Genomic DNA, 13262 nt, shown 5'->3' on the forward strand with positions numbered 1-13262 from the left:
CGGCTAAATTTTTTCGAAAATTTTATTGCTTAGGGTTAACTCGTTCGAATTTTTCTGGGTTTTTTGGTCGAATTTGGGGTTTGTTTTGCTTGGGTCGAATATCAAAATTCTGGGCCGAATTGCCACTTGCGGTTCATCAGGAGTTCGAAAGCTTCCAATTTGCTCCAAGAATCTGATAATTTAGGGTTCCCGACGAGTTTAGAGGCTAGATATTTCTCATTGAATTTTTTTTTTTTTTTTTTGCAAATTGTGGATGTTTTGGATTTCTTATAATTTTGGGTTGAATTCACATATTGCGGTTCAGTAGGAGTTCCAATGCGTAAAATTTCTGGGCCGAATTCACATATTGGGGTTTATCAGTAGTTCGACAGCATCAAATTTCTGACCGAAATTGCCACTTGTGGTTCATCAGGAGTTCCAAAGCTTCCAATTTGCTCCAAGAATCTGATAATTTCGAGTTCCTTACGAGTTTAGAGGTTAGATATTTTCATTGAATAATTTTTTTTTTTGCAAATTGTGGATGTTTTGGATTTCTTATAATTGTGTCTTTGATTTCCCGATTTATGTCTTTATTGGGTAAAAATTTTGGGTCGAATTCTCAATATTATTGGCTTGCTGCTTGTTTATGGGTTTGGGTGTGGTAAATTTGCGTTTTTTTTGTTTTTTGCAAATCTATTGAATGATGATGAAAATGGTGGTGAAATTGCCGAGCTTCATGGAAGAGAATGGTGGATAATTTAGCTAGAAAAGGGAAGTTCAATGATTGTATGGCAATTTCGTACGTCATTATTTGAAGGATCAGTTTGTTGTGTTTGTCTTCTATTGCCATATATTCCTCTCCTTTTATCTTCTAAGTTCATCATGGTATCAAGAGCTAAGGTTAGATCCTTAAAGTAAAGAGCAATGAAGAAGAACAAGAAAAATTGGAAGTCAGAGTCTTTGAATCAAAGGGTCATGTTAGATAATGATTCTAAGTACTTCGTTCCTTATGTATAAGTCAAATGTAGTGGTTAAGTCTTCCACTAATAACTAGTTTTAGATATCAGATGGTTGACATCATGGTATTTAGTTTGACAAAGAGAAAAGAACTTAATATTTCCTATGCAAAGCAAGTTATCAAGAGCATATATTATATGATCACACTTAAATTATAGGGTCACTGACTTTAAAGATCCTCAACATAAGGAATGCTCTTTTCAAGTTCTCTTCTCAGCTTTTCCCAGATCCAATTGAATATATAGGATGAAGGATGTAATCTTAGCAACAACGAACAATATTAATACTTTAATGGGTTAAACCATAGACATAACTGAAAGCAAACCATAATTTGTGATAAATTACTACAAAAGAATTACAATAAAAGACAGTATATACGTACACTTTGCTCGCATTGAGAATCGAATAAGCTAATATAGTCTAGACAAGGATTATAGTATAGACAAGGATTAAAACTAAAAGACAGAAAATGATTGCTATCCTTTGAGATGTATGTATTGTTGGTCAATCAAGATTAATATTTAAACCTAAACACCTTCCTTCATGTATTCTTTTCCTCCTAGTTTTTTCATTCTGATCTAATTAATTATAATCTATCTTATAATTTTTTTATATTGTTGAGTTCAAGTTATAAAATTTATTGAAATTTGTTTGTTAAGAATATAATGGCACCTTGTAAGGAATGGATGAAATTTGTTGAAGGTGATCGTTTAAACACTGAATATGAAATAGGTGTTGAAGGCAATCATGGATTTTTAAGGAAATTAGAGAATTATGTGAATGAGATTGATTCTATAGTGTGTACTGTGTACTAATATGATAATATCTATGAATCTCTGTAGGTACTAGAAGCTCAGCACTAAAACCACTTTTGTTCAAGGCTCACATGCAGGACATCCTATTTTTGTAAATCTTCCTTCATTTTGGATGCAAAGCTTAAATATACTACTTAAAAGCACTATGGGGAACTTTGGATGCAAAAATTTTGTATAGACAATCTATAATAGTTTGGATGCAAAGTTAGGGATGAGATATACTTTTATGACAATTTGCAATGCTTAGCTTTTGTATATCTGACTCATTTTAAAGAGAAGTATTAGAAGTAATATATACATGTTTTCTCATTTATCTTTTTAGACATTTTCTCCTGTAACGCAAATTCGATGTTGCTATTACATTATTATAAGGATCATACATAGAAACATGTTGCTTAAAGGCGAATAAAAAAATTACTTTTTATATATAAAAGAAATAATGATGTGGGTATAGATTTACGACGAGATTAATTCTATTGCGATGAGATTTCGTTCAATTACGACAAGAAGAATGATCGCAATTACAACTTTTTAATATTTCAAAAACCATAATTACGACCGTAATCTGGTCGTAAAAAACAAAGATTAACGACGAGGTTTGATCTGGTTGTAACTAAGTATTTACGACGAGCTGCAAAAACTGGTTGTAAACTTTTTAACGACGAAGCCTTTTACGACGTGTGACGACCAGGCGCGTTTCTCGTCGTAAAAGGGCTTTTACGACAAGATTAGGCGTTTCAACAACGGGAAATCTCGTCGTAGATGCTTGTTTTACTTGTAGTGCAACTTGATTTTCCTTGGTATCTGTAGGAACAGTAAGTGGGAAGATCTTTAGGAAACGGAGGGAGTAACATATAGTGTGTCTCACCCCCTTCAAATATATGTAAGATATAGAAAAACAATACACCTACCCATAGAACATCTATTTCAAGAGAGAAAAATAATAATATAATTCTTCCTTTCTGAAATAAGTGAAACACTTCTCTTTTCTACGTAATCGAGAGTTTTTTCCAGAGAAGTATTTCACTTAATTCTGAACTGAGGAAATATGTTAACAACTATCTGATTAGAGCATCTTTCGATGTGGAGCAAAGCTATAATCCACTAAATGAGCATTGATTAAGCTAAGGGTACAAAGTAAGCAAAAAACCAAAAAACCGCAAAAAAAGCAATGATTCAGAAGCGTGACAACTAAGGATGTGCTCTCTTCACCTTAGGAAAAAAATTATATTCCATGTTTAATAAGTTTAGTTAAGTTTCCACAAAATTTAACACCTTATAAAATAACTTCAATAAGTTCATAATACTTTAGATAAATTTAAAAGAATTTAGTTGAAGAAAATGTGCTCTAAATTATAAAAGTTTTAAAACAAGAACTAGTTTATTAGATCAAGCGATGCCTCGCTTCATTGCAATTAACATTATATCAAGTAAATTGGATTTTTTATTCTTCAATACTACCAACTCATTACCTTATATATTGGACCTAAAAGATGTTATTGTTGATTAAGAATAATGAAATATAATGAAATAAATTTTATTTTTCATTATTTTTTTTATATGTTTGAACTGTGTAAGCTCTACAGATGCATAAATAAAGAGAGAGTGATGATTTATTTCGTATAACTTGAGAATAAATTTAGTTTCTTTTATTTTTGTGATTAAAATTGATGAGTATGACTATTCATTTTCTTGGCTACTTTGCTAACAATAGTTATGGCATTGGAGTGTGTGGTAAACGAACTATCTTTTTAAACATGAGGTTGTGGCCTCGTAGGTTCAAACATAAATACTTGCATTTACTTGTTTCATTTTTTCATGAGGAACCAATATGTAGATTAATAAGATTGTGCAAAGAGTAGGCCGGTCAGACCGGAATTAGGTTGAACCGGACCGAAATTTTGACCGGATCGGAGATTTCTCCGAAATCCGATTATGAGTTTCTCGTCCGGTTCTGTCCAAATCCGGAAAAATCTGGTCCGGACTGGTGAACCGGAATTTCTGTTTTTCTAAAAAAAAATGTTAAAAAAGTTTAATAGGTTCAAAGTTACAAAGTTAAAAACCTACTCCCTCCGTTTCCTAAAGATTTTCCCACTTACTGTTCCTACAGATACCAAGGAAAATCAAGTTGTGTGGGGCATAGTGTGAGTAAAGTAGGAGAGAGAAAGGGGTGAAGATAAATAAACAAAAAAAAAGGGGTTAAAGTAGGAGAGAGAAAGGGAGTAAAATTGAATTAATAATGTAATGGTGGACCATATGATAGTGACATGAGAGGGTAAATAGGGAAATTTGTTTTGCCAAATAAGGAATAAAGCAAAAGAGGGAAGATCTTTTGGAAACACCCTTAAACGGAAAGAGGGAAAATCTTTAGGAAACGGAGGGAGTATTATATATTATCTTTAGGATTATTGTTATTAAAAGTATGAAATGTTAATGTATCTAATTTATAAATATTTTTAAATCAAATAAAAATATTTTTTAAAAAAATAAAGATAGAGCAAAATTTTCTCATATCGAATTCAAAGTGCCATGCTATTATTACTTAATATTAATATTTCATATGGTGAAAGCATGGTTTTCTTTTTTCTCTCAAATAAAAAACTCATTGGCGCCAACCGTGAGGGAATGCTAAACGTTTGGTAATTTCTCCTTCGACCAGGATAAAAGATCTCATTGAAGCAGCCAACCCAATACATATTGTATGTACATCTGGTCGCACAAATTGTATGGTATCATAAATAGCTACTCCGGGTATTACCCATCCGCTAGGAGAATTTATAAACAAATACAAATCCTTGGTATATTCTTCCAATTCAACTCGACATGTAGACGAGACATCTAAAAAGTGCTTTTTCGGGGTTCTAAATATAGAAGAGTTTCGGGGAATTCCTTACTTTATATTTTAAGGAATTGGTTAAATGTGAATATTCCGCCAAAAAGTTTTCTTGTACTCCCCCCGTCCCAAAATATAGTTCCCATTTCCCTTCTTTCACGGTAATTTATGCAAGTAGAATATAAGAGGGATATTAAAGACTTTTTGTTTATTTAAGTAAATGTTGTATAGGAAAAGATGATTTTAGGAGAGAGAATGGAAAATAATTGGTGAAAGAGCATTAATTGTAACATTTTGGTTGAATAAAAAAAGAAAAAAATAATTCAAGAAGCAAATAAATGACGGGACACAATTTTTCTAGAAAAATTACGGAAAAATATGGAAATAAATATGGAAATGGGAACTATATTTTGGGACATCCAAAATGGAAATGAGAACTATATTTTGGGATGGAGGGAGTAGATCAAAACGATCAATATGTTGAATCCGAGCAAGTAACTGCTGAAATTCGCGCTGGGACATCCACCTTGAATTTTAAGGAAATGGTTCGAATACATATTTATTCAGTGCAACAGCTCCAAAATCGGACCGAAAAAATTCCGATCCCAACCTGGTTCAAAAAGATCCCAAATTCCAGTCCGCCGATCTAGCTGGTTTCGGTCGATCAGGTCCTGGAGCGGCGCACACCCCTATGTGTGATTACATGGCGCCATGTCATTTGCGAAGAGGAGAGGCACACGTGGCGAGCTACAATTTATCTCCACACATTTTCAATAATATACTAGCTATTGGTCCGAGCAATGCTATGGGTCATTGCTTGTATTTGTTTTTTTAATTAGATTTTTTGAAAAAAAAAGAAAAAAAATAGGGCAATTCGCGGGAGCTTACATTTCTATCCCGTAATTTTAATAATAGTGATAGATGGATTGCTCATCTGATTATTCTCTTCTAATTTTATTATTTCAACTTTTATAATGCGTAAGGACTTAATAATAGAAATGAGAATTTGGTCTCATATAGAATTGTAGGGTGGTGATAAGATCATGACATTTGGATTAAGAGGTCAGGAGTTCAAGAATTCCATGTCTGGATGCGGATGTCATGTAAAAGACAAAGTGAAGCCATGTCAGCATATGAGTTGGAATGACACATGTCGGCCTACAATACTTGCCTACATACTTTAATAATAATTAGCCATATATGCACGCGATGCGTGCGCCAACAATCTTAAGTACGAATAGGCATATATTTTTTAATCTAAAATTATTTTGGTAGTGTTTAAATTATTGAGGCTTTTTGTAGATGTTATTATCTTTTTGAACCAAATGTGACAAATTTTTAACTGTTAGAAAAATTTGGTCGAGATTTAACAATTTTTGTCAGCAGCTTTAGTGTAGTTCTTTAACGATTGTAAATGTTAATAAACCATATTGTTTGACTTTGTAAATACGAAGTATTATGTTGTGAGGACATATCACTAACTTTTTTAAATTGAAGATTCTAATTAAGTTCGTAAATTGATTGTGTCAATCTAGTTAAGTTATTAATGGTGATTGTATATTCCTTTTTTACTTATTCTATATGCATGACAAGCTGCATTGATTCTCATTTTTAAATTTATTATTAAAAAATGTTGTTTTAATTTATTAGAGGGTATTATAGTCATTTCAAATGAAATATTCCATTTTTGACTTAATCCATATGGCAAGTTGCATTGTTTTTCATTTTTAAATTTATTATAAAAAAACGTTATTTTAATTTATTAAAGGATATTCTAGTTATTTCAAATGAGGACATCACACCTCCTCCTTTGACTTATATAATTGAGATATGTCAAAATGTACATGACTATTTCTTGAATTACATTCATATATTTTGGTCTAAACTCAAATGTCAAGCATTTAAAAGATCCAAGAAGCTAAGTACTTAAAGAGAGTTTGAAGTGTGTGGCAACATGCTTGAGCTGTTGAGCACCATCTTTGATAATAAAAAACAAAGATCATCCCACACTTTACCTAACTTTTTCTTTATACACATATTCACCTAAGAACTAATAATCTCGTATCACCCTGGTCCATACTCCATATCTCCTGTCGAGCTGTTCTACACCTTGTTAATTAGGGATGTTGCCTGTTAAGACTATATAGTAAAAAACTATACTACAAGGCACAAGCTAGCTCACGTATGTATGGAAAGACCGAAAGAGAGCAATACAATCTTTAATTTTGAAGCCAAATAAAAAAAAGTCTAGTAAAAGTTGGCTGCTAAAAAAAGTTACCGACATCCATTACTTTCAATATATGCAATTATATGCATGTACCCTACTTTGTCAAAAAAAAAAAAAAAAAAAATCATGTACCCTTAGCATGTGATGTAACTAGCATATTTTGCATGTTATGCGTGCAAGTCCTATTAAATATTAATGTTTTTAGTTTTTCTCAATTAGTTATTCATTAGTGTTATAAAAATATTTATTCGAAAATACATTTATAATTATTATTAACTTTTTACTATATTTTTCTTAAATCAATGTTTCATTGGTTTTATTAGTTATTTGTTCATCATTATTCAAATATATTATCGAGAGAAAGAAACATACATTAGAAGAAAGTCTATGCTCAAATAAAGTGGAAGAATTTATGTATCAGGTTCAATTGTCGAAAAGATTTTGATTTATATAATAGAGAGTACAGAAGAATGATCAACATTTAGGTTTTAAAATATTATGAGTATAATTATTAATATGAAATTCAAAAAAAAAAAAATCAAATCGTGTCAATCAAGTTATATTATCAATTTAGTTTTTGAATAAATTTTTTTCACACGTAGGTAATAAGAGGAAATCATTCTCCTTAATTTAATATTTAATTGAAATTTTAAATTGAATTCCATTATTAACTTGTCCAATATATATGGCAAGTAGGATAAAGAAAAGATGTACTTCCTCTGTTTCTTTTTAGTTGCAACAGTTTGACTTTCACGCTTGCCAATGCATAATTTCAAACATCAATAAGTTTAACTACCGATAAACAAAAATTATGAAAAGTATATATTCAGAAAATATACATTCAGACGAATCTAATAAGATCCCACATGAATATGTTTTTCCTTAACTATAAATCACCAAACATAAACGAAGTAGAGTTGGTGAATAGTGTAAAAGTCAAACCGTTTCAAGTAAAAAGAAACGGAGGAAGTATATGACAATTTAATTTCATTAAGGGTATAATGATATTATAATTGACTTTTTATGAGAGGCAACATCTTCCTTCCTCCTTCACTTATATATTTGAGATAATGATGATAATAATAATGATAATAATAATAATAATAATAATAATAATAATAATAATAATAATAATAATAATAATAATAATAATAATAATAATAATAATAATAATAATAATAATAATAATAATAATAATAATAATAATAATAATAATATATGCAAATATTGGCTTTTTTTTTAGTATATTCACATCATGAATCTAACGCACTTTACTCATTTGATGTTCTTAAAATGTTATAACATCTTTTATGGTAAATCTATTGATATGAGTTTTCAGAATCAATAATTTAATAGAAGATTTTAGTTTGCCACAAAGGAAAACGAAGTTTTAAGTTTGGAATAATTGATGTCATTAGTCCTAATTATCGTCAGTCAATTTTAAAAAGTCATAACTTTGATTATTTTAGAGTGCTCTGAAGATCGGTCATCCCTTTTTCTTTAACATGCTAAATTGGTAATTTCAACGCAAGACGTTCATCGATAGTTTAAAGATAATATGTATGAGAGGGGAGAATAATTGTGTTAATCTTATTAGGTTAACCCTGACATTCAATATATATATAGCGTTTACAATACAGGCCTACGACTTAGTAAAAGTCCATTCTATCCTTTATATATAATGTTACTCTAATATACCCCTCAACTTTTACGGGGTGAAACAACGGATAGATTGGTATGATATTTAGTAAACAAGTCAGTAGATAGGTCCTTAATAAAAATATCAGCAACCTGAGACTGTGTAGGAACATGTCGGACAATAAGACCTCCCTTGGCAACCATTTCTCGAACCAAATGATAATCGACATTAATATGTTTGCTACAATCATGATAAACTGAATTGGCAGTAAGATAAGTAGCAGAGACATTATCACAATAGTCGATCGCAAGACGACAAAAAAAAGGCCAATGTCAGTAAGAAGTTGCTTGAGCCAAATGGTTTATGCAGCTGTATAGGCAACAACCCTGTATTCAGCTTCAGTGGAGGATTTGGCGACCATAGCTTGCTTTTCTGAACGCCATGAAATTAGAGTCTTCCCAAGAAAAACAACATAGCCAGTAGTAGAACGGCACGTGTCAGGGCATCCTGCCAAATCTACATCAGAGTAGGCAATAACAACAGTAGGAGTGCTTCTGCTATAGAAGAAGAGACCAAAACCCAAGGCGCCCTGCAGATATCTGAAAATTCTTTTCAGAGCATGAAGGTGAGTATTACGAGGAGCATGCATAAACTAAGACACCATATTAACAGCATAAGCAATATATGGACGAGTCATAGTTAAGTACTGCAATGCACCAATCATACTACGATAATCTGTGGGATCAACAAGAAGTTCTCCATCAAGCACAGACAATGTTACTCTAGAGACAACATGAGTGGTAACTAGTTTAACAGTATGAAGATGGAATTTACGGAGTAAATTAGAAACATACTTATTTTGACACAAAAATTAACCAGAGGTATACGCACAACCTGAACACTTAAGAAGTAATGAAGATCCCCTAAATCCTTCATAGCAAATTGAGAAGAAATGACAGAAATGAATTTTGTGACAAGAGAAGGACTACTACCAGTAAGGACAATATCATCTACATATAAGAGAAGAATGATAAGATGCCCACGAAACTTTAGGGTGACCATAGAAGTGTCACAACTGCTGCACTTGAAACCAATAGATAACAGGAAATTGCTGCAACGAGAGAACCAGGCTCAAGGAGCTTGTTTCAAACCATAAATGCACTTACGAAGAAGGCAAATATGAGTAGGTTTAGATGGATGAATGAAACCTAGAGGTTGACGCATATAAACATCTTCATGAAGAAAACCATGAAGAAAACCATGAAGAAAAGCATTTTTGACATCTAATTGATGAATAGACCATTTAAGAGAAACAACAATAGTGAGAACTAAGCGAACAGTAGTAGGCTTAACAACATGACTAAAGGTTTCAAAGTAATCAATAACTGTCTGCTGGTGATTTCCAAAAACAACAAGCGTGGGTTTGAACCGCTCCACAGAACCATCAGAATTATATTTAATCTGATAAACCCACTTACAACCAAGTAAATTCTTATCATAGTTACGAGGTACCAACTCCCATGTGTCATTATTAATCAAAGCGTTATATTAATCTAACATAGTTTGTTGCCAACGAGAGACTTTAGAAGCTTGTTTAAAATTAGTGGGTTTAGACTCGACAACATCGGTTTTGAAATTCATGAAAATTTTGGGCTTAGACACACCATCTTTAAGCCTAGTGACCATTGGGTGACGGTTTTGGATGACACTTGAACTTGAAGTGGAAGGAGACACAGAATCACGGGCAGGGGTGAGAGAGGGCCCAAGAGCCGAAGGAGTTGGGCCAGCCACAACACACGGTCCAGGAAGAGGAGAGGCGCGACTTTTGGTCGTTGGGTGCCCAGCATGCGAGACAGAAGTCATGCGATAAGGAGAAAAAGGGGAAGCAAGAGGAGACGGCCCAGTGGGCACTGGCTCAACATTGGGCCAGGCAGGAGAGCTAAAAGTGCCGGGAGGTAGGCCATAGGGCGCTAGTGTGGGCGTGTGCGAAGGAGCAGCAAAGCTGCAAGTGCAAGAGGGGGAGACCACGACGGATGTTAAAGGCACGGTAACTGGGGGTCGAGGCACATGAGACACATAGACCGACGAGACAGGGGTCGGGGAAACAGGTGATGATCCACAAGCAACATTGGTGAGATTCCAATCAGAAGTCAGGACCAAAGGAGAAGTGTAGGACACTGTAGACTAGGGACCAACAAGGGCACGATACAAAAACTTATGTTCATGAAAAAGAACATGACGACTACTGAACACTTTGTGGGTAGTAGGATTGAAGAAACGATACCCTTTATAATCCAATGCATATCCAATAAAAACAGAGGTTTTAGACTTAGGATGCAGTTTGTGATTTTTAGAATTAAGAAATAAAGGGAAGCATTCACAACAAAATGTTTTCAAAAAGTGATTGGAAGGGGGACGATGAAACAATTTTTCAAAAGGATAAACACCCCCTAAAACCGAGCTAGACAATCTATTAATAGTATAGGTGGCAGTGTATGATGCATCAACCCAAAATTCAGCAGGAAAGTCAGAATGAATGATCATAGTACGTGCCATTTCAATGATGTGACAATGTTTGCATTCTGCAACACCGTTCTGAGCTGGAGTATGGGGACAAGATTTTTGAAAAATTATGTCATTGTGACGAAAATGTTGTAGAAGAATAAATCTTGCAATTAAAAAGATTTTCAACCATCTTTTGAAACACAAGAAATTGAGAATAAGCTTTCGATTTTTGGCGTAAAGGATAAATCCATGAATATCGTGTAAAATCATCAGCAAATACAACATAATAACGAAATAATTGATTTCACAAGATCATTGTGAATTTTATATAATGGATATGGAGAAACATGTTCAACTGAATCAAAAGGTAAATGATGTATCTTTCTTAACTTACATCCAACACAATCATCATGAAACTTATAAGTACATGTGATAGAATTATTTGAATTAAAGATCCTAAGATGCTAGAAGAGGTATGACCCAGAAGAGCATGCCAAACGTCATCGGACTCCTTAGTGGCTAGGAAAGCAGGAACTGCAGACTTAGGAGGGACAACATGAGGCTGAAGGGGGTAGACACCTTGTTTACTGGATCCCCGAAGCAGAACCTCCCCCGTTGTCTGGTCCTTAACAGAAATAAAATTTTATCAAAACTCACAACACAATCATTTTCTTGACACAACTTGTTAACTGCTAATAAATTATGTTTCAAGTTAGGAACATGACAGACAAATGATAATTGAAGAGGACGACTTGTAATTTTTAAGGTTAAATTACCAGTACTTTTAATAGGGAGTAAGGTACCGTTACCAACTACAAGAGAAGTAGACCCAGTAAAAGGAGTTTTAGCAGAAAACTTACCATCCTGAGGGATCATGTGAGATGCAGCTCCCAAATCCGGGTACTAGACTGAATCATTAGTTTCACCGCCAACAGACAGTGCAGCTAAGGCGCGAGTGACACTTTCAGATGAAGAGGTAACAAAGATGGAATTGAATCTTTGAGGACAAAAGGCATCTTGATGACCTGGAAACCAACATAGACCACAAGTATCGAAAGTAGGGGTAAAGTTTACGTTGCTACTTGATGAATTACTCCCATTGGAGCGTCTCCGATTTGCATTGTTGTTGTTATTGTTACCAGAACCACGAGAATTATTGTTACCCCCAATACCACGACCATTACCACGATTGTTCAGATTTCGATTAATGTTACCTCCACGATTTCTGTTATTTCTCCCCCTATTCCTCCCTCCTGAATTAGGTTTAGGGGAGGAACCGGAACCAGAACCAAAACACTGAACTGCAACTAAGGCATGATGAGAGGAGGAATCAAAACCATCCTTCGAACTTTCAGACGTTGTTCATGAAGAAGCACCTTAGGGCGCAAATCATCAAAACTAAGATGGAAAAGGTAATGCAACAGAGTGGTAACTATATGATTGTTTATGCTAAAATTTATGACTTATGATGAAATTAAAGTTTGTGGGACGTGTCAACCAGATGATGTCAAAGTTGTTGCGACAAAAGAATGCAAAGGGGAGTCAAAGGGGATGAACAAACAAAAGTGGTGACGCGGAAAACCCCAATGAAGGTGGGTAAAAAACCGCGGGTGGTTGGAGATCCACCAAACTAATATAGTTCACTATCTTTCTTGTGACTGATTGTCGTTTACAAGAATGCTTAGTTCACTCAATGTCTTTCTCACAATATGCGTAAAAAACATGTCATTGACCTCTCTCTCCCTTTTATATGCCTTTCTTTCTTTGGCTTTTTCCCCCAACGAATACAAAAATAAATTCACTAATTATTACATTAATCTCTACGCTTGAATCATGGAGAATCTTCTATGCTCACGCTCCAGCGTCTTAATGTTGTCCCCTCTAACGGCTGAATTTATGGCTTATAATGCTCTTGCCTTATTTGGCTGGACCGTTATCATTCAATGCACTGCTCTTAATCTTGCATCCTCCGCTGTGTCTTCGGTTTGCATCTTCTGTGTCTTTACGTCAGATGGTACTGCGTCATTGAATCATCGCGTCGTCGCGTCAATGTCGTCCTCTAAAAAAATTCAGCCATAACAGTTTGCCCCCAATTGTTGAATTGGGGTGGCACAAAGCCCATGAGACAATTGTTTAAAAAAACCAACGAATCAAATGAAATTCTACACAAGTCATTAAGATATCACAAATCGCAAGAAATCTCGCCCTTGTCAATTTAAAGAAAAAGATTTCCAAAGAGACGCATGG

The 13262-nt window shown here is 33.9% G+C and overlaps 1 long non-coding RNA gene across 1 annotated transcript; it reads left to right on the forward strand.

Moving 5' to 3' along the window:
* The first annotated feature begins 210 nt into the window (after positions 1–210).
* Positions 211–2132, forward strand: LOC125494968 (uncharacterized). Its single transcript, XR_007271253.2, has 2 exons — positions 211–476; positions 1839–2132. It is a non-coding gene; the product is annotated as an uncharacterized LOC125494968 (long non-coding RNA).
* The last annotated feature ends 11130 nt before the right edge of the window (positions 2133–13262 follow it).

Source organism: Beta vulgaris, chromosome 2 (genome assembly GCF_026745355.1).
Source record: "Beta vulgaris subsp. vulgaris cultivar EL10 chromosome 2, EL10.2, whole genome shotgun sequence".
Classification (NCBI taxonomy): Eukaryota; Viridiplantae; Streptophyta; class Magnoliopsida; order Caryophyllales; family Amaranthaceae; genus Beta; species Beta vulgaris.